Source organism: Falco biarmicus, chromosome Z (genome assembly GCF_023638135.1).
Source record: "Falco biarmicus isolate bFalBia1 chromosome Z, bFalBia1.pri, whole genome shotgun sequence".
Classification (NCBI taxonomy): Eukaryota; Metazoa; Chordata; class Aves; order Falconiformes; family Falconidae; genus Falco; species Falco biarmicus.
Genome location: NC_079311.1, coordinates 64,707,633 through 64,730,851, shown reverse-complemented (window position 1 = coordinate 64,730,851; position 23,219 = coordinate 64,707,633). Strand labels below are relative to the sequence as shown.

Below are 23,219 nucleotides of genomic sequence, written 5' to 3'. Positions count from 1 at the left end.
AAGAAGCTGGAGGGAGAAAAGCAGGAACACAGATAGGAGTCTACAAGTGGTAATGGCTGTTCCCTGAGATGGAGGAATCCCAGATTCCAGTCACTTCTACAAGGCCTCCTTGAGAATTTTCTTTTAAAATGAACTAGGTAATGGATAAAATATGTTTGCAGCAGGAACCGGGTTATCTGGAAGCACTTCTTGCTTCCAAATAGTTACAGTGGACTACTGAGTGAGGATCAATTCTTTTTCTCTCTCTTACCGGGCTTGGGAAGCTTGCATTTCTGACTACCCAATGAAACATCTGAGCAGGCAGGAGCGAAGAGTATGTCCCATAGACCTGGTTTTTAATCAGCCTATTAAAGAGTGCAAAATTGTGAATGTCTTTCCATTCTGTTCTTTGTGGGTTGCAGAACCAAATAGAGGATTAGTTGGGTCTCCTTTTTTTTTTAAATTTCCACATAGTCTTCCTCCCACAGTGCACAGCTTTTCAATTATTAGTGACAGCAGAAGATTCACTTAAGATATGATTAAGGTTTGTGTCAGTTAAACTGAAACCCTATAGAGTATTTTCTTTACCTCTTCACATAAGCTGCAAATGCAGCAGCAGACACCAGAGAAAGAGTTTACCTTGTGACATTTCTGGTCGTGGTCATAGAATCATAGAACAGTTTGAGTTGGAATAGACCTTTAAAGGCCATCTAGTCCAACCCCCCCTGCAATGAGCAGGGACGTCTTCAACTAGATCAGGTTGCTCAGAACCCCACCCAGCCTGACCTTGAATGTTTCCAAGGATGGGGCATTTCCACCTCTCTGGGCCACCTGATCCAGTGTCTCACCACCCTCATTGTAAAAGATTTCTTCATTATATCTAGTCTGAATCAACCTTCAGTTTAAAACATTACCCCTTGTCCTATAACTACAGGCCCTACTAACGAAGATAGTGCTTCTCTTAGAAGCAAGAACTACTGTTCTACTAGTGTCAGATTTTTAATATAAAACCCAACAAAACCAATGAAAATATATAATACAAACCATACAGGTCACAAGACAGAAACTGCACTAGGGTCATACAGGACTACCATTTGTATGCTAAGAATGAAGACAAATTGTCTGAAGACATCTGTTTAACTTACTAAATCTTTCGATTTTTACAAAAAGGGGCAAAAAGAAGTCATTGAATCAAATATTTTGGTGACAGTACAGTAACACATAGGGCAAAACATGAATCTAGGAAGATAAAGCTAGTGCTTAAAGAGATGCTTAAAAGCCGGCTCTTAATGACTACAGAGAATTTTTCATCAGTGTCACTGATAAATAATGATAGGGACCAAAGTGGGATTTTTTGACAGTATGCAAGAAGGACTGGTGTCTTCCACAAGTAGATTCCACTCAAATATCAACAAAAAAGCCTTATCAAACTTCATACTTGTATACAAAGTCTCCAAATACCCTCCAGGAAATGAATGGTTATGGAGCCTGAAATATGCTAACAGTGACAAGGAGCATTCACTGAGGTCAGGTCTGAGGTATGTGATATAGGCTAATGCAAGAAACATATTGCTAACATAAATATTGTACAGACCAGTAGTTTCAGCCTTCAGAAAGAAGGCTGAAATGAAAATTATTTGAAAGAAAAAAAAAAAAGGCAGCAAACCATGGCATTTTGGAATGCTTTTTTTTTTTTAAAAAAACTATTTAAGAGATTACCCAAAAAAGAAGGAAAGAAATGAATGAAAATTAACAATCACTTGAAGGTTAATATTGATTCATGTGCACTATTACAAAAATATAATGTATGCATGTGACAATTCCCCATACATGGGATTCGTTTCTATATTTTGAGTGTTAGGATCCCTTTAATATTTATAAATTCTCTATGAAAACCATATAGATTAAAAAATCACCTTGATTAATGAAGTGGTAAGAAATGCATCTCACTACATACGGTTAAAGGAAATCAACCAAGTAGTAGGTCTTTAGTCATACAACTTTTTAGGTCCACTGAAGTTGTCTTCAATTATAGTAGCATGTAAAGTTAAGGCACAAATTCTTCTCATCAGAATCCTCAACAGAGTAAGCAATAAGCTCTTTTACCCCAGTTTAGACTGTTTACTTATAGACAGGTGTTATATGAGTGTATGTCAAGCGAAGTAACTTTGCTTTTTGTCCTGTCTGCTTCCTCTTACCATTCATCCTGTGTGGAAATAAGCTCACTATTGGATCTCTTTCCAATAAACTATTCTTTCAGAGAAAAACATGTGCAACTTCAGAAGCACTTTGCTACAAGGAGTCCAGATAACAGTCGGGTTTATTTATCTCTATTCTTCCTATACAGTCTTGGTGCATCCCATATAGGCCTTCCAGCCTCAGACATCTTCATGATGAGTCATCAGGCAAGCCACTTGCATTTTGGTGTTATGATACAGAAACACTATTCCAGTGGGCTCTGACAGAGACTTGCCTGGTTTCAGACACTCTGAACTGAAAAATGACAGAGAAAAATTGTTTGTACCCATGGAAAGTCTAAATGGATGCTATGCAGGGTGAATATAACTTGCTCCACATAACCTGCCCTCAGGGGCTGACAGCTTAGAGCCATAATTATCTCATTGAAATGAACACTGAAACAGAGAACTTCAGAAAACATGTTCACTTTTGAACAACAGTCATGAATTAGGTAATGTTACTGAGAGCTTGCAGCTATCCCTTAAGGAGTTAAATAGCTTAGTTATCAAGTATATTTTTGTTCTGAAAATGATGTGCTCAACTATAAATGTAATTTGAGCAGAACATTCTTCTCCATCTAAGCCACAGACCATTTTGAAGTCCAAAGGTTCTTCAGTCAAGAACTTTGAAAAATTAATATTTTATGTGTCTTTTATTAACTTCTTAGCTTCTTCTGTCTCCCTCTCTCTTTCCCCTTCAATTAGAGCAAGAAACGGTTTCAGGTAATCTCATTCTATATTGTAAGATCTGCTGAGGTGTATCAAAAATAATTATTGTTCCTCATCTCACTTGGTAAATGTCAGTTCTCACTATACTTTTGCTGTGCCATTTATTACTTATAATTGACATTAAAGCTCCATAAAGTTGCATAGATTTAAACTAAGTAGATGGACTGATGTGAAAAGGAATGCAAATACATCTCAGGAAGATTAAATTACCATTTTGTCTCATTTGAAGAGAAATAGTCTTGCTCCCCTAATACTACCGATTGTTGATGACTGAAGAAAAATAACTGTCCTGCATAGCAACCTGTGTCTCTAGATTTGGCAGCACTGCGTATGCTCATAGACTCGTCTCTTCCCTATTGCATAAGACAGAGTTCAGATGCCTTAAGGTTATTCCACAAATACAAACAGAAACTTTGCATGTATGCAAAAGCAATGTAAATGGGAATGGCAGATCATTGTTCTCTTTTGCCATTTAAACCCTTTCCCTGCCCACCTACTGACCCACAAATCACCTTTTCCTTAAGAAAAGTGGCAAGAAGAAAAGCAAACAGTCTAGTTTGCTGACAGAATAGAGGTTTAACGTATTAAAATGAGGATTAGTTTAAGCTCATATTTATCAAGTCATTTTGCCTCCTGTGTCCTAGCTATCTTATTTATGGTCAGAAGCAGAGCTTGAGCTCTCTGTAAGGGGTCACTTAAGTTATGCAGCTCATGGCTACGGAATATGTGGCTGGCACCACATTAGCAGTTTGGACGTGTGCCAGCTGTGAAACAGGAAGTGACTTCTGGTAACCACAAACTAAAATTTTATGTCAGTGAAAATACTAGGTATGACTAAATTCCCAGAAACATTTTGGCAGGACTTTAAGAAAACTGTCTATTTTCACAACTGTAAAACTGAAACATTGAGAAAACAATTACACTTTTTTATTTATACAATGGCAACAAAATAAAGTCAGATTAAATAACCTTCCAGTGAATAGTTATGACCCATTCTATAACATGGGAGATTATTGTGCATTATTTTTAGTCATACTCTATTTCAAATAGAACATAGTTCAGAGTATTTAAACCTTAAATGGCAAGGTAGAATGACATATTAATTGTTCATACTTTGAAAAAAATCAGAGAAATTAAATTTATTCCAGTAAATATTTGTTACTGTAGTATGATACAATATTATATTCATGCTGGAGAAGAAGCTTAAAGTGGAACAAATCATAGAATTCAAGATAATTCTATATATTTGTTTACTTTGTCTTCAATTTGATAAGCAATGCCAAAATAAGGATTATTTATTTTGCTCACAAATTTATCTGATAAAACAGGTTTCTATTTTCAATTCTTTTGTCCCAAACCCGGGTACATTAAAAATGTTCTGAAGATGGCATGTGAACATACAAGATGGAGTTAACAGAACAGTTCCTGCTAGCAGCCCATACTTAGATTAACTGAAAAGTGTATTGAAGACTTCTGGAAAGCCTTCTGCTCTTTCCTCTACAAGGGGATGTTGGCATGAGTATTCAAAAATAGCTGAAAATCTTACATGACAAAACGTAACCTTTCCAGAAACTGAAGAATATCAACATGAAAGGGCATAGGTATTCACTAGGAATATTTTACATTTTTTAAATCACAAAATATGCCTTTACTATGCACCCTGGAAACTCAGCTATAGTCCATATAGCTTTACCTTCTCTACAGGGCTGTGGAGAAAAGGTAGCCTACAACATCTCTGGGGTTTTGCCTGGCATTAAAAAAGCCCCCTTTTTCCCCCTTGCATCTGGTAATGTTTGCATTTCACTTGCTACAAATTTGCATATTTGCCTAGTGAAGATGGCTTCTTTCTATATTGCCAAGCATCATATGTATTCTGAACACAACTATATTTTATAAAAGGAATCATAACTACCTGAACTGAAGAATACAGAAATGATTTACAAAAGGAAATGGAGACAAAGGACTCTTAATTGAGAATTCATATGGAATCTTACTTAGAGATGCCTGGGTGGCATCTTTTCTTGGATGGGAAAGGGGAAGCGTTAGAATGGGACACATGAAAAATAAGGGACAATACTATGAGACATTGAGAAATGTAATGTCTCCTAACGTTGTATTTTTCTATCAAGAACACTTTTTTATGTTTTCAAATATACAGTTCAATTACATTTCATTTTATGATTTATAATATAGTTTAGAACATTTGAATTATTTTTTAATAATCTCACAAAAACTTCATAAAGCTACGAGCTGTAGATCAGTTGTACTAGAATCATTAATAAGCAGATTTCTGTTTTGTCTGAAACTGCTTATTCATGGAAAATATTTCTTGTTACTTTTGAGATGGGAACAGATATACTGCAGTTGGTTTTGCTTTTAAGAAATTGAAATAAGAGGAAATAAATTTAGACTGTTTTCTATATGAGGATTCCTGAAACTTCTCCAGACACCTTAATGAATTTTGCAATAACATATTTTTACTATAAACAATCTAGATCCTCTAGCTTTCTGTCAAATCAGAACTTTTGACACAGCTTTTCAGGGAAAAAAAGATGAACCATTAGTATAATTTCTTTCTGAAATCAGAATATGAAGTCAGATATTTGAGAGGTAATGTATACTAATGAGTGAAAACCTTTTCTGTTTGCCCTGATTTGCCTTGTTTTTGTTGGTTTTAATTTTGTATATGAGTAAAGAACATCTGTCTGTTTGTAACTTAGGCATCAATAAATGTAGTATGTCAAAACCTCCAGGGCCTGCAAAATCAAATAGTTTCAATATTGACATTATGTCATAAAGAGGGTTAGCAATTATGAAAGTAATGTTAAGTAGTGCTGAGTCACTGAACTTGTCTTTCTCTTGTGGTCAGCCTATCCTCATTGGATAGGTAGATATTTCCTTTCATAGTTTCAAAAAGTTTCAGGACTTAAAACTTCTAAGCATCACATTCCCACCTACTGAACTACTTTAAGATCCTGTTATCTGATTCTTCTCTATAGTGATAGTTTCGTAACACTGAGTCATATGCAAGTGTCACTAGTGTACTACAGCCTAACGTTTTTAAGAAAACCATGAATAAAAGTGTTAAGTCAAATCCTAGAACTCTAGTAGCGTCTTACTTGGGAAATACTACTTACGTTCTGACAGTCCTTTGTTGCCTTTTTTTTACTAGCTCCTCATCTGCCTTAAAGTCTATTACTAATACCCATGTTTTTAGTTAAAACAGGAATTTCCCAGCTTACATTACAACAAAGATCATCTACATGAGTCCACATACTACTTTGTCTGCAAAATATTAAGATCGCTGAGAGCAACTCTAAGTTAGCAAGCATATATGGTATGGTTTTAACTCATTTTCTATTTGTCTTTATGTCTAGTGATTCTGGTCTTGAAATGATTTATTTATTTTTAAAAAAGAAAAAGGCACTGGTACCTATCTAGATCACTTCCAATCTCTTCAAAATCAAGTAACATGTTTATTATTACACCATTCTGGATTTTATAATATTATTAATGTTCCCTACTACAAGATCAAAGATTTCCTGTACCAGTTCTTTCAGAGTTCTTGAACAAATAGCATCCATTCCCCATAATTTAAGAGCATTAATGCCTCAGGTTTACTTCTTTATCAATTGTAGCAGTTTAGATTTACAAATCTTTGTTCCTATTATCTATCCTCCAAGCCCTGAGGCTTAAAATAATTTTCTTAATTTCTTAAAACCAAGACAAAGGAAGATATTCTTTCATTTCCTGCAATTCCACAGCCAACCCTGTAACACGTCTATTCTGCTGCTTCTCCTCTTTTATTTATACTACTTTTACAGTTCATGCAACTTTTGTTTTCTGTTGGTTCATTGAGGATTTTATAAAGAAATCGATCAGATTTATCTTGTCAGACTATCTAATCTTTGCCATCGTTTACAGATTTTTTTGCAACACAAACACGGGAAGTTTAAGTTTCTCATAATATCATAATTCCTGGTACTATTTTATTTAACAAAGTTGGTATGTTTCTATACAAATGCAAGTACTTTTTGCAGAAGAGCCCCTTCTACTAGGTGACATTCACCCAAAACAATAATTCTGTAGCTATGCAAGATCTTCCTTTTAATGTTCAGTATTATGTTTTTCAATTCATAGAACTGTAATTCCCCTCCCCCTACCGGTGGATGCACAGATCCCATAGAGCTAATTTCTGCTAACTGATATTGAAGTTATTTTCTAATTGCCTTTCACAGGTGTCTTTAGAACCAGTCCACCAGCCTCCTGGAGTCTGCAGGGCGCATATATGATGCATATGCACAAACTGCACAATGCTGTCCTCTTACTGGTACACACAATCTTACAAATAATATTCCATTATTTGGTAGGACAGGAATGATCATGGTAATTACCTTTTATACACAAATACTCATTTTTTTGTTGTTTGCGTGTCAGATGTGCACAAAATGTGAATGTGTAATTGTATATTCCTGTCTGGCAATTTCTATAATTAAGTGACAACTTGTATTCTAACAAAAATACATGTATTTGTAACATGTATTAAAGTACAGGAACTAAAACTCATCATTAAAAAGACAGTGCAGTATCTGCTTCTTAAGTAAAATGTGGTTAAGAATCAACCCCCAAAATTCTCTTTTTTTCTCCAAATTTAACGAAACCACATCATTTAAATTGCAGAGTGCCCAAATGAAAGCTAATTCAGATAACAATTCTGTCTCCCAGCTGCAGATGATAGGAAAAAACTAGACCTTTTATAGTATTAGGAGATTCCTACTGTCTCAGGAATAGTATACAGAAGTTGCTGTAGTATACACCGCTGGACAAAAATTTTATTGGTTTTGTGTATGTAGCTGGAATGTGTATGGACAAGTACTCAGCAATAAATACATGATATTTCATAGCAACATAGAACCACAGACACTTAGGTTAACTAAAAGATGTAAAACAGACAAGAACTTTATCTCAAATGGTTTACAGTCCTAAATTAGGTAGAAAACAGTGGGAATTTATTATTCATTACATAGAGAAGTGGACTAAAATGTTCTTAACAGAGGACTAAAATGTTCTTACAGAAGCAGAATAATAAGCTGATTATAAAGTACTTAATGAGATTTATTAAATGAATATGGGCCAATATTCCCTGTATACAAAGCCACTCTTAGTTTCTTTTTAATTTATTATTTAGAGGAGTACAATAAAGAGCAAACATGTGACAATCTAAGTAGCAAACACTTCTGGTTTGCAGACTGAAGTTCAAATTTGATGAGTTTAGCAGCTTTTTCTAAAGACTGAAGTCCAAATCCTACTGCATTTACATCACTGAAAATGCTGAGTAACCTAATGCTATCCATGGTATTAACCACTACTAGTGTGATTGTGAACAAACTGAGAAGTCCTGAAAGCCTCACTGATTATTTCCTCAAACATATATAATGCAAGAAATGGAAGTCTTCCCCCTCAATGTATCTCAGACTGTGAAAATTATAAGGCTTAGAAACTGGAGAATCAGGTTTTATGAAGTGCACAAAACAAAATCATGCCTTTTTTCCTATATGCTCACAGGTTTTTTTTTAAGAAAAGAGTCCTAAATTGGGTATCTCTGAGACAGGCAACAATTTTAGCAGATTTAGACAGCTCTACTACTGACTGGTCTCCTACCAGGCTACTGAAATATTCTTCAGAGAATTCCCTCCATTTGGCAAATTATTTAAGCAAGATGACATGGTGAGACACAGTGAGACTCATACACTTTAAGGTAGACATACATTTGATGCCTTTGCAGGATCAGTTGAACCTATGCCTAGTTTCCCATTATCCCTGGACTGATATAGCAAGGTGTTGCACTACATATAGTTCCACTATATATGCATTATCCTTAGATGCTAAATATTAGATCTAGTGAACAAAAGTGAGAACTTACTTTCCCGCTGTATTAAAATATTCCTGCAAACAGAAGTCATCTCTGTGACACTAAACCTAAACAAATTAGATCTTTTTCTGGTATTTGATTGTTGATTGGAAATGGGACCATATAACTGGCACAAAGGCAATCCTTTGCAGGTCCAGTTAGAAGATTAGGTCTCTGAAGTCAAGTCTTCTGATCACTAGCTACTAACACTTGGGAAATTTGGAAAGCTATTATAACATAGTTTGGTCTTACTTTGTTTTGCCAACACAACCCATGAGAAACATGGGAACTTTTTAGCAGTACAGAAAGTCAAGGCAGCGCTGTCTGAAGTAAATGCTTACTCAGAATACTATACCTGGGCCATAGTGACTGTGCTGCTTGTGCTATTTATCCAAACCTACACATATTAATGTAGACTATTTGCAATACTTCAGTAATAAACACCAAGTGCAAAGTAGACAAAACCTAAGAGAGATTATTAGAAAGATTAATCAAGAAAATGGGTAATTTGAAAGTTATTTTTTCCTAAATGTTCATTTTTCAGATTTCTTCTTTTGACTGAAGTTACTAGAATACTATTTTTTTTCTGATAGTCTGATAAATAGTGATAGGTCATCTAAAAACAACCTTCAAAAGCTCTTACTGGTGTCTGTCTTCATATGAAATTATCCAACAAGGTTGCATATGGGATAAATTAGCTAAAATAAAGGTGAAAGAGAGCATGCTTTTGATGATGTTCCCTATTTTCAAAATCTTGCAGGGAATTTTTGATAATTAAATGAAACAAAAAAAGCTGTCTGTATAAATCCTAAATATTTTTTCCTTAGAAAATTATTCCCTTAACATGTATTTCCTGGAGTCTTCTGAGAATATTATGATTTTTTGCTCTATAGTTTGAAAGCTTGTGTGTATGAAGAAACAGAACAGATGTTTATCAGTAATCATAGGCCACACACTGATTTTTTGAGTAAATGTCATTGTCCATAAAGGAGGATGGCAGCCTTGATATGTTGAAATTCTCAGATATTCTGCTTCAGTTTCTGTATCTCAGACAATCTGAGATTGCCTCAGATAATCTCCCTCAGTACTGTATAACTTGGGACGGAACCATCTCATTACTCCCTGCAGAATGATAGTAAAGCTGTACACATAATTTCTTACTACCCTCATGGTTTGTGTTTTAAAATAATGAAAAGCTGATTTGTGCCCAAAGTATTTCCTGCATGGATTAGTTAGATAACTCATTGTGGAAATGATCTTTAGAACTTCAAATATAAGACAGCTGTATAATAAATATGACTTAAACTTTCCTATTGCAATACTAAGCTAAAACTGAAAACTAGTGAATGACTTCTTCACAAAATAGCCATATAGGTTGCCAGCTGAATAAACCTGTTACCAGAATGCGATATACGATTACAAATAAAGCCTGATGCCTGCATCTGACTACCTTATATCTTCTCACAATTACTCATATTAGTGTATTTTGTCAGGTGTTAACTTTGCAACTTGTTCCAATAGCGGACTAAATAGAGATTGTTGCTGGACTATTTTCGACTATTTATTCTGATATTTTACTGCCACTTCTCCAGAAGACTCTCACTCTCCAGAAGATATTCTGTTGAGGAAAGAATGCAAGAATTTCTTGGTAACGAAATTATTCATATTGTATTTGACACGGGGCAAACAAAACCCTTCCATATAATTTTACAGATCTTTGTTATGAGGACTACAAGTCTACTACTTGTAAGAACCCAGAAAATTTTCAAATTTCTAAAGTGATGTTGGTTTGCAAAAAGATTGGGAAAAACAGCTCTAAACACTCATTTAAATCAATGTTTAAACTCCAACAAGTGAAACTTCAACTAATTGACATTTTTAGACTTTTTGGGTTGTTAGTTGATCACTTGAAAGAGTACAGTGCAATACTCTCTTTTTTTAAAAAAAAAATAATGTAAGCTCTGATTTTCCAAAGAAAGAATTCATGGGCAAACCAACACTTCAAAACTAGGAGAATAACAGAATTGCCTAAATTAAGATTTGAATATCTGAATTTGTGCTCCAGAGGGCTGGACATACAGCAGCTCTACTGAATGAATAGGAATTTGGAAAGCTCAACACTTGAAAAATCAGGCAGTTCCTGACATTTTCTTTCCTATTACATATAGCTTCTTTCTGCACTTTGCTTTTTCCGCCACATCTAGCTTCAGTATTGCTATTTCCTTTTATTCATGAGAGATTATTAATGAATTAAAAAAGAATAAACAAACCATGGTATGAACAAAACCAACACTTGTTTTCCAAATTATATATCTTTACTGATAGGTTTGACTAATACACACTGTGCTTCTAACACTGAAACACAGATATATATTTTTTTTAAACTGGGACAAAGCCAGATTAAATTAGTGCAGAAATCATGCTCAACGTAAAATTGTCAGTTGCTACTTAAAGGAGGAGTTGGCTGTTGTAAATTATAAGTGTGAGTAATGGCCTATCTGGGCAGAAACCATGACACCTGTATGGAAGGGAATGCTGCCTAAAGCCAAGATCACCTGCTCCTCCTCTCACTCTAGTGCTTAGAAGACAGTATTAATAAATTGATATGAAACCCCCAGTTCCATTATTTAAGCAGTAAGTACCACTTTTCAATCATCCTTTAGAGAGCTGATAACTAAACCTAGTTTTATTTCTCATATGGAATAAAATTTGAAAAAGAAACCCTGAAACTATCTGTAGATATATAAACAATAAAGTTCACAGGAAATTTCCAAACATATTTTGCAATAACTTCACATTTTGCACAGCTGGCAAGAAGTTATGTTCATTAGTTGAAGAAGAAAAGTTCTAGACTGAGAGAAGGTGCACTGTAATAGACGTGCATAAAATTATTGCACACAAAAGTATTTTTCCTTCAGTGTCAGCAGACCCAAATGGATATTTTGATCTGAAATAAAGTAACATGAAATCTTGGCACACAGGTCTTCTATGAATTCAGAACATTGAAAATTGTAACTTGCAGCTACTAGTGTTGCAGCCTGACAGAATCAAAACATGCTTCAGATAATTTTGCCTAAGTTTATTAAAAGAATACAGGCAGAAATTAAAGTGCGTTGAAGCATCATGTCATAATGCTTCCACTGGTTGAACTATTCTTTTGTATTCTGTTCTGGATTGTTTCATCAGCTGATATCCTCTGAATCTCTTAGTTATGATGTTTTTCATTCAGTCTTTATGTATTTCTCTGTGTTAATATTTTAACAGTACAAAAATGTCTTTAACACATATAGAAATATTATACTGCATAATGAACCGTTAATAAAGACTTTGACAAAAATTATGCATAAGCTGTATCAAAAAGGATGACCAGAAAGTTTTCGATATAAATTTTTTTGCTTTATTATTGTACGATACCTTATCTATGCCACACAAAAAAATTACTCCTGGAGGAAACATTTTCAATCTTAGTCAGATCTAGCTTACATGATTTTGCAAAGATTAATTATTCTTTAGAAAGTGCTTTCAAGGTGTAAAGCCAACTATGAATGCCAAAGATAATTAATATTGTTAAAGCAATAAATGAATGGTGTATGTAGTACTGTTCAATAATAAATTCCTTTGTGACACTTAAACATGAGTTTGAGGGCCAACTGTAACTAACCATTGGAGTATTATTTTTCAATCATTACACATCTCCTGGAAGATAATTTCATGACCCTTCATGATTTTTCTGAAGAAGGTATATGTAAGACAAAAAACTGAACAAATATTCTTGAATATGATAGGAAATAATGCTTCAAGAGAGTCTCACTAATAACTACAGCCTTAATGCACAATAATCAATATTTTCATATGAAAAACATACATGAAAATAATTATAGAAAATATTTTAAAATTATCAGTTCTTAATGTATTATTTAACAAAGCTGAGGACTGAACAGAATGGCAATTCTTTATTTTCAAAAAGTAGTCATGGTACTGGGATCTCACATGAATGTACAAGGAAGATCCTATAACACGCAGTGTTTTGTATTACCCATGCAGTTAATACTACACACCTCAAATTAATTTCAGGTTGAAGACCCATTTGATGAATTTTCTTTAAATAAGTTTGGACAGGGAATTTTTATGGGACCAAGCTTCTTGTTCTGCTCTGCTCTGAATGTATTAATGTTATGCTCTGAATGTTTTAAATGTTATTTATGGAATACTATTGCACTGACCCAGATCAAGTCTTTAAACAGGCCTTTCTTTTTTGTAACAATGAAAAGACAGCTGTCTGTCCTGAGAGACAGGTAATAGAAGTTGCACTGCAAACCCATACGTTGGGTTTCAGACCTTTTCCTGCAACTGCATTGAAGATTTCATTTTTAAGCACCAACATATACGCAATTCTTAAACAATGTATTTCCAGGCATCTTCTTGTTTTGGATCAATTTAACTGCAGAGATTTCACGTTTTACAGGTTGCCAAGCTTGTAACTGAAGAGTAATACAGTGGTGGAAAGCTCTGACAAATGATAAGGAGCAATGCATGTGAAATGGCTAGCTGTAGACAATAATCACAGTCACGTGATGGGTTGAAATAATCATAATTCCCATTAACAACCTCATCTAAGTTGGTGCCTTCAGATCAGAATGTGAGGCCTGAGGTTCATTCTAACACTGGCATTTTGTGTGTTCTGAGGGCAAAGTAAATAACGTTATCAGAAACAGTGCTTAGTCAAATGCTGCATTTGGGCATAGTAACATAAAATTTTCAAGCCACGGTAAGATTCAGTGTGCCTTAAACATTGATGGTTTAGCTATGAAGTTGGTGCCACTATTGAATCCAGATGGTATCCAACCACATCTAAAAACCATTCATCATCATGCAAATATTAATTATGAAATGTATCAAAACATAAGATTGTTAAAAAGTCTACAAGAGTAAAAAAAAGAATAATAATAATTTGAGCCATTTTCTTAAGCAAGGCATAAGGATAAACCCTTACTTGTTTATATGCAGTTTAGGTGAACATATAGCTCAGTCAGGTGATGAAGACTCTATACATACATTCATTTTACTAGGAAAGATACTTTTCCCATCGGATTCTGTAGTTTTTTCATTGTTCATAAAAATTTTCATTGTTTTTTCGTACAATTCAATGTAATTTGAGCATGAATGCAACAAATATGATTACAGATCTTGAAGACAAAATTATTTGCTTCTCATACAAGAATAACAACCCCTCTCCAGCACTAATCTCTCTATTTTTACTGATAAAACTCTCAAAAGAGGCTATTCCAGAGAATAGATTCTCTCTTTTTGAGTTTTAGGTGTGTTCATATGATATTTATTTTGCAAATTAATAATGACCCTATAGAAATCTCAAGGCAAGACCCGGAGGACACAAATTAGTAATTTTCTACTTATGTCAAAATATATAGCCAACTATAGACATTTATTAAAAGTTGTGTAACTTTCAGGGTCTCTAGCCAATTTATAGGCAAAGAGTTGTAGAAATAAGATACTACAGCACAATTGTGTTCAATACTATGCCTGGAGTGTCTGATAATCAGCTCAGAAGCATACTGAAAAGAAAGCTGTTAAATAATGACAGCACTATACCAGAAAAGCATTGATCTGAAACAGAAAATATTTATAAGAAATTAAAACCCCATGGACTACCAAAAGTAGAAGCCCATATCCGTGATATGGAAAATGCTCTGGGACAATTGAACAAAGCATGAAAGGATGCACTGTAAGGGTATGCTGCAGCTTGTGCCATGTTTGGAAAATCAGAAAATACAAATTGGCTGTCTTTCTTTTACAAGAAAAATAAGTAAATTCTTGGGAAGATCAGCCAGTTGTCATTTATTGTGGGCTTTTTTGTTTGTTTGGGGAATAGTGTGGTTGTGTGCTATTTGCTTGTTTGTTTTTTAATATACAGAGACAGGCAATGCTTCACTGATCAGTATTTGTACTGAGCTGAAGGTCAGACTGCCAGCATTTCTGCAACCCATACATATGAATTAATAATTGCTTTTTAGGTATTGGTGAGCTACAAAATCATTGTAATGCTATTTGGAATCACAGAAGCAAAAAACAGTCCAGGTTGGAATGGACCTAAAACCTTTTCACAGGAAAGGGAGCCTAGATTTGGTGAAAAAACCCTAAATTTGAATTGTTAAAAAAAATGGAGGGGTCAGAAATGCAAATCAAGGTTTTATTATTGCCATTATTTTTAAGTTTTCCCCAGATTGTAAGCTAGAATTCTCTGTAAGATATATCAAATGGTAAGGTTGATAAGTTTTAAAAGTGGGAAAGATCACTATAGGCAGCAGTTTTTCCAAAAAAGCAGATGTTAAAGTCTAGCTCAGTAATTCCCTCACCTAACCCAATAACATGTCGTTCAAACATTTGGATTCTTTGGTTTTTGTTTTGGTTTTGGGGGTTGTTTTAGTTTGTTTTTTTAAGAGAGCTAGTCTAAAGACTTCAAATGTGGGACAACTCTTTCCACATTTAAGTGATTTGTTTTCACATATCTTTATATCTTGCTAACTTTATACAGTGATGGAATATTGTCAGTTTTCCCTGCCACGTTAGAAAGCATATACACATTATGTATTTTATCTTTGTGTAGTTTCTTGTAGTCTTTCCACAGTTAATACCCAATATTTTTTAAATAATTATCCTGTAATACCCTGCATGGGCAGGGTGTGAGTTTCCTCAACACTGCTCAAAGCTTTGGTGCAGGCCATTTGTAGTGTATGCTGCTCTGGGTAATAAATTCAAGCCTGAGCAACAACAACAAAAACTTTCTGAAGAACAAGATGCATCTCTCTTACAAAGGTTTACCAATAAAAATATTCAAGTAGAGATACCTTACTAGTTTCAAATATAAATCCCTTCCTATTTATTCCATTGACAAATCAGTGACCTGGCCTGTAGAAGTCCTATAGTTACCGTGAAAATATTCTCCAGACATCCAAGTAATTCTTCTTTGAATCATCTGTGGATTGCACTATTTTCAGGCAATGGTATTGAGAACTGAACAATCTTCTGGTTATGGTCACACCAGCATCTTGAACAAAAATATATCCCTACTTTCAATCCCCTTTTTGCATTGCTAGTGACTAACAGTAGCTCTCCTCTGTTTGCGTATTTTTTCTGGAAAATGTATGTTTGTATTTCTGCTCTGATCCACCAATTTCTTCCGTTCTACTTTCCAGCACAGATTCTCACATCAGACGACGACACATGCTAGCTTTGGTCTTCCATTTGACTGTACTGAATACTGATTTAGTTATCACATCCCAAGCAAAGAAGACCAGTAGCAGTGACTCATCTTTAATACTATTTCTTCATCACTCATTCTCTGGGTCTTAAAGTATTCAGAAAGAATTTCCTGTTACACATTTTTTCACAATCCATCTTCACTCATAATTACTTCTAGTACATTCTACCTTTCACAATGCACTAACTGTGCATTCATACCTGGTACATTTGTGAATTAAAATTGAATGCCAATGGCATTTTTTAAACCTGAGGTTGCAATAAAACATACCATATTTGTAAGGATCATCTAACTACAGCATTGGCAGGAAAGCTTTTTATTTGGTCAGTTAACAAAAGGTGGGAAAAACAAATATAAAATACATGTATATGAGAGCTTCAAAACTACAAAACACCATCAAGTCTGGGGTAGGGCTTAATCAGTTGCACTGATTCTGTTTTTATACACATATCAACACCAACATGCATAGAGGACTTTCTAATCTGATAAGACAAGGCAGATTGCGTTTATTATCATAGAATCATGGAATAGTCTGGGTTCAAATAGACCACTAAAGTCCAACCCCCCTGCAATGAGAAGGGCCATCTTCAACTAGATCAGGTTGCTCAGAGCCCCATCCAACCCGATTCTGAATGTTTCCAGGGATGGGGCATCTGCCACCTCTCTGGGTAACCTGTTCCAATGTTTCACTACCCTCATTACAAAAAAAATTTTCCTTATTTCTAGTCTGAATCAACTTTCTTTCAGTTTGAAACTATTAGGCCTTGTCCTATTGCTACAGGCCCTACTAAAAAGGTCTGTCCCCATCTTTCTGTAAGCCTCCTTTAAGTATTGAAGGTATGCTATAAAGGTGTCCCTAGAGCCTTCCCTTCTCCAGGCTGAACAACCCCATTACGTATCTTTCCATACTTACTAATGGATGAAATCTAATTTTAGTTTTTCATTTGTCATCAGACATATGTCAAAACACTTGTGACTTCACTGAGATCAAACATCCAATATTTTCAAAAGTATTTCTTTGATTTTATTTCAGAAAAAAAAAAAAAAACCCCAGTAATGTAATATTTATATTTACCTCTCTTGTAACAATGTACCGCAGATTAAAAACAAAAGAAAAATAGTTTTGGAATTTTGTGGAAATTTCTTGCTGTTTTCTTGCTTTCAAGAAGTGAGTGCATCTGAAAATACTTTCAAATCAAAAGCCCTGAATTTATTATTTTAAAGCAAGTTACACAACTATACCTTTTGTATTAAAAAAAAAAAAGTAAATGTTTTATGAAAAGTAAATAATAGCTACTTTAATATCTAAAATATACTCTAAAAGTGAGCACATCAGGTTGAGTGTGATGTATTGAACTCAACAACTCATTATATCTATGATGGTTTTCTTATTTTTTTGACATTTACTATGGTATCAAATAGGAACATATGTTTGGAAGTGCAAAGTCTGCATTGGGATGACCAAAATATAGGGTCAAATATTTTTAATATGGTACAGTTAACTAATCTGTTGGGAGGAGGCTGAGCGGTTTTCAGTTGTCCTATGTTACGTAAAGAACAAAATTCCGCTTCAGCAACTGTAACCAGTACTGAATCAGTTTCTGAAAATGTCTCTGAGCTCCAGGAAAGAACCAAATAACTTCAGATGAAATGATTCAGATCGTGAGGTCACCTAGCTCCATAGACTATGCAGCCCCCACACTTAGAGTTGCTTTTGATCAAAACACCTACAGGAGGAAGACTGAACTTCCTTAACTATCAGTGACCACACTGATGCCTGCATCACTCCCAGCCTCAGCATGGGCTGCAAAACAACAGGTGGCCCCAGGAGCTACCAGGCTCTGGAGCTACGATCTCGGCTCTTCTTCGGACCATTCCAAACTAGCTGTCTCCAAGATAAAACCAAGACAGGGTCCTGAAGTAGTTCACCCTAAGGATGACCCCACAGCATGTGATAGGGACCAGACTGCATCATGATTGTTTTCTTTTGACCTACACAATCCTCCATTATAGCATTTGATCTCCAAGCATCACTAAATGCCCTTACTTGACATCTCAAGACATGGAGCATAAAAACAATAGTGCAGTGGGCTGCATTACAGCCTGTGTTATTATCTATTATTTCAAACACTTTCAACTGAACAAACATAAAAAATAATAATTATCTTGTTACCAGAGCAGCATCAGATAGGGCCCAGAGGGAATTCAGAGCCAAGTGGTGTGCAAAGACAACACATGCCATCTGGTCTAGACACCTGAGCAACTTGGGCCACTCTGCATCATTTAATTTATGGGTTAAGCATCACACCCCAGAACTGATGCATTTCACAAGGTAGATGGATGACTTCTTTGGTCTTCATAAAATTCATGCCATGAGGACAGTCTGAGCAGAAGGCTCTGAAATGAACTAAGGTCTGGATCCAAAACACACCCAGGAAATTAAGCAGAAGGTCTTGATAACTCAGGATAACATTCTTCATACACAGACACAGAAGCCTAGCTCCTGTAATTTTGTTGGACAGATTTAAATAAATTATTGAAATGTCCAAAATTAATTATTATTTAAATAAGCAGCTGGACATAATGATTTAAATAATTGATTTAAATCTGGGTTTGCATTTGCATTTTTCAGGTTTTTACCTAAAAGAAATGTTCATCTCCTTTAAAATTCACACTTAGTTTTATTAATCAAGATACACTATGCCTATATATATATTAAATAATTACATAGTTCACTAGACATTTAATTAATTTCTTAGCTTTTTCGAGTAATTTCTGATCTTAAAATACTAAATACCACCTTTGCAAATTTGGTGATGACATCTTTTATTCAAGGTTTCTGGAAAGGTGCATTTCACTGGAAACTAAAACCCAATTGCAATACAGAAATCAGCACTTTAGACTTTCTGTTGTTACTGGAGTTGTTACTTATAGAAAAGAATTACTATGATATACATATTTAAAGAAAAACAGTGGTGATCATGGATTTCAACTAGCATGCAAATAATTGAAACTACAGCAAGAGACTTCTTTGTAATCTTCCAGACTTCAGAACTGAGATTCAGCACTGGGGGGATCTGGGGGATTTGAGGTATTTTTTATTTTCTTAAAATGATTAGGCACAGCAGGAAAACTAATCAGCTCTTCTATTTCATTATTGACAAAAGCAATCTGAAGAAAATAAACATTATTTTTTTTCCTGCCTTGGGCTGTGAAAAGTTAACTATTGTTTCTTACATCCAGGATAAATTTTCAGTGTACTGGTTTTAAGTGCTTGGGCAGGAATTAGGATAACAGTTTAACATTCTGCAAAGCTTTGACAGTAAATATACACAACAGCCTATTGTGGGGGCAGAGGGGAAGACACAACAAAACCCAAAACAGCTTGCATTATTTTAGTAACTACTCATTCTTTGCTCATGAAATTATACTCATGTGATAGGAGAAATGTGTTCATCTATTGTATTTTTCACAAACAGAAGTTTAGTTAACAGAAATAACTACTAGACACAAATGAAAGAGGTATGAAATAAACTAAATACTGAAACCTAATCCAGCAGTCTAGATTAGATGACATGAGATTAGATCACATCTCATCAGATCCTGGAAACAAAGTAAAAAATATCTGATGTTATCTTCAACTACAAAGATACAACACTACTTGTTAAACTGTAAAAATTTATTCAACAATGTAATGTGTCGGAAAGGCTTCCTTATTATAAGTTTATAATTTGGAGGGATGTTACTTTGAACATGAACTCTCTTCATACTCATCCAGAATCAAGATGTTCTACTCCTGGAGTTATTAACTGCAGCATGATTATATAAGCAATATATTTATATGTAACTTAAGGAATATTTTCAGTATTCAGACACAGCTGGACATATTATTATTCTAGGAAGAAATTAACAAAATAATTCCCAATATTTAGCAGTGATTTCACAGTGGATCTAAAAAGCAGAATACAAGAGTATTCTACTTAAACTAACAGTTTAAGTATTTCTTTACTAATATATAGTACTTAAATAAAATAGTAGATTCAATTTAGTTAAAAAATGAGGTGCAAACCCAACATATTTCTCAATTATATATAAAATTTTATGCATATGTATATGTATATGTATCTATTCATTATGTATAATGCATGCCTTTCTATTCCAGAACTGTGATCTGTGATACTGTGATGACTACATTTCTGAGTTCTTAGATACAATATAATTTCAGGTAATTTATTAACATCTTCCTTAACATAATATTTTTCCAGGGTAGTAATAAATGCTAATCAACACCAATAACATTTACTACTTTGATAAAGTATTTCCTTGCCAAAGGGGATCAGTTCAATAAGATAACATAAGTTACACAATAATTTATAGACCCAATAATCTTTCTCAGCTGCATGCATGCAAGAAATCTCCATTTAAGCAGTTACGTTACAACTAATTTTTACCCTAATTTTTCAAAATAATAGTCAAGAGATTTCATTTTGAATTTACCAACATTTTTAGAAATTATACAAAGAACTCCTTTGGGGCAAATTTAATGCTTATGACAAGACTTGTTCTTCAGACAGACATTTTATCCGGTCCATGTTTCAGGAAAACTTTCCTCTTCATACTCAAGATAGAGAGTTTAATTAATTATTGGCCCTTTTGTAATTATTAGTTTCACCTTCTACTGTATTCAGGCAAAGCTAAAGCGACCAGTTCCTACTGAATTCATCCCTACTGCATTCATTCCTACTGCACATTCATCAGATCATATTTTTCAGCAGCACTGTCTCAAGCTTTCCAAGCAGTGATTCAGAAAAGGCCTCCATCATTAAAAATCTTCCAAGCTATCCTGATTAGTCAAGACTTTATACAAAGTTTTACAAAAAGTCCTTAAATGCATCCTTAAACATATTGACAACAATAATACCTAGAATGCTAACATATACCATGCTAAATTGCTCATTTGCTCCCAAGATTTAGCATGTCAGGTAGGCATTCTGTAAATAAAACAAAACAAACAAACAAAAGAAATCAATATAATTTAACAATGGATATATAACTTAACATCTGATTCCAAGAAACAGTGGCCAGACTCTGCATGGATAAATGTAAATGGTTTAAGTATTTATGTTTTGGCCTCCCAAACTTTTTGTCAGTTCTTACTGCTTAGCTGGAATTGCAACAGCTTCAAAAGAAAAATAAACTGAGAAGACAAATAAGAACAAAGGCAGAAAAAAAATGTTTCTAATAAAGTTGTTTCTTCCAATTTTTCCAATGCAGCAGAGGACAGAATAGCAATGAAATTACACTTTTAAAGGTTGTGAGGCCTTTTTTTGTTTTTCTTTCCAGTAACATGGAAAGAATATTATATTCTGCAATAAAGTGTTTCTCGCAGCTTTTCTTGGCATTGTATCAGTCTATCAGGATGCCAATATCATGTTGCTAAAGCCTGAACAAGACTTAGTATTTCATCAAATGTATAAAGTGAGATTCTTTTAAAAAGGATTTCTTTGTACATTGTTCCTAAATAAGCCTCTTTTGGGTCTAAACCTGGGGATGACACAAATGTACTTGAAATATCCAGCTACATTACTAATACTGTTTTCTGAAGCAAATGGCCCCAAGACACCATTTTTAAATCCAAAACTACACCAAGGAAATGTGCTGTAAAAATTCTATGAATAAATCTGTCTTTCTGACATCTTCAACAATCTAACAATGGAAGGGGAAACAGGAATTTGTTTCATCAGCTAACATTTTATAGCATGAAATAATTCATTTCATGGACTATTTAAAATAGTTCCATTTTATTTCCTAAGGTATGATCTTCCAAAAGTACTAAATTAGATTTAGAAGTACATATAGACAATTCAGTTGCTGGGGCTGAAAATGTATTTCCAGTTACATTATAGATTTCACTACATTTTGCTCATTTTGATGCCACTGCTTCATATTTCCCATCAACTGATACCTCAGACTTAAATTTTTTTATGTTTCCAAAGTACTTTTTTGATGATCAGTTAACAGAGGAAATACTTAAATTATATTATTTAAAATATTGTATTTTAATCCTTTTGATTCAGGGATTCTGTGTTTCTTCTGTCTGTAGGTAATTGCTCCTCTTTTATTAGCTATCCTAACAGAAGTAACAGTCACAAAATATATTAATTTCTGTAATGCCATCAATACTGTCAATAAATAAATTTAATACTGGACTTGCAAAGAAAGGGATATGTTTTCTTTCCTGTTTGCAAAGAACTAAGTACATTTCTTCAACATAAAGAAATATATTTAATATTCTTAAGCATTTTGGGTAAGTAGAGAGTAAAATAGACTGCAATTAATGAGGTGAAAAGAGACATAAAATTGTATTGTTAAGATAATAATAGGGAGCCTATGCAAAACGGAAAAAAATATTAAAAAAATTGAATATAAGCTAAAAAGATTTTGAGCAGTATTTAAAATTACTGGCTTACAATGACAACTTGCAAAACCAAACTCAAGAGAAGCTTGATCTGAGTAAAAATTTACTATCAGTTCAGTGTGTGTAGATTAAATCTTCTCCCTCCCATTAGTATCTGTAATATTTTCCTATCTTTACCCTTCTGCTGCTTTTTGCTATGAAAGTTTTAGCTGGTTTGATTGTTCAGTGAACCTTGAGCGTGATATCCTGAATGACAGGAAAACAGGTTCCAAAAAAGCCCTAAATAAGACAAAATAATGAAATACTGCATCACAACACATCTCTACAGGGAGCAAGAACAAAAGCCACGTGCCCAGGCACAAAGCTGACATTTTAAAATTTTCCAGTGTTCCCACTTTGCTAATGAATACTTTTACGTTACATTTAGTGTCATAGCCTTTCATGGAATAGTGAAATGGTAGAAATATTTTCAGATTTATGCAATACACCCAGATGTGGTTACAGTGCACTTTCATCGAGATGGTGTATCGGGAGCCTTGCAGAAGACATTGTATTTAAGGGCTGAGAAATCTTAAACAGGCTCTGCCTGCTCTATGGGGCCTCATACTTGGGGCTTGAGAAAGCTGTATGTCTGTATCTATACAGCTGTACGTATCACCTGTACGT

At 34.3% G+C, this 23,219-nt stretch overlaps 1 protein-coding gene across 2 annotated transcripts in view; it reads right to left on the bottom strand.

Moving 5' to 3' along the window:
- The window catches only part of PDE4D (phosphodiesterase 4D), a 624,748-nt gene that overhangs the window by 295,638 nt on the left and 305,891 nt on the right, over positions 1-23,219 (bottom strand). The gene's annotated exons all lie outside the window — the stretch shown is intronic.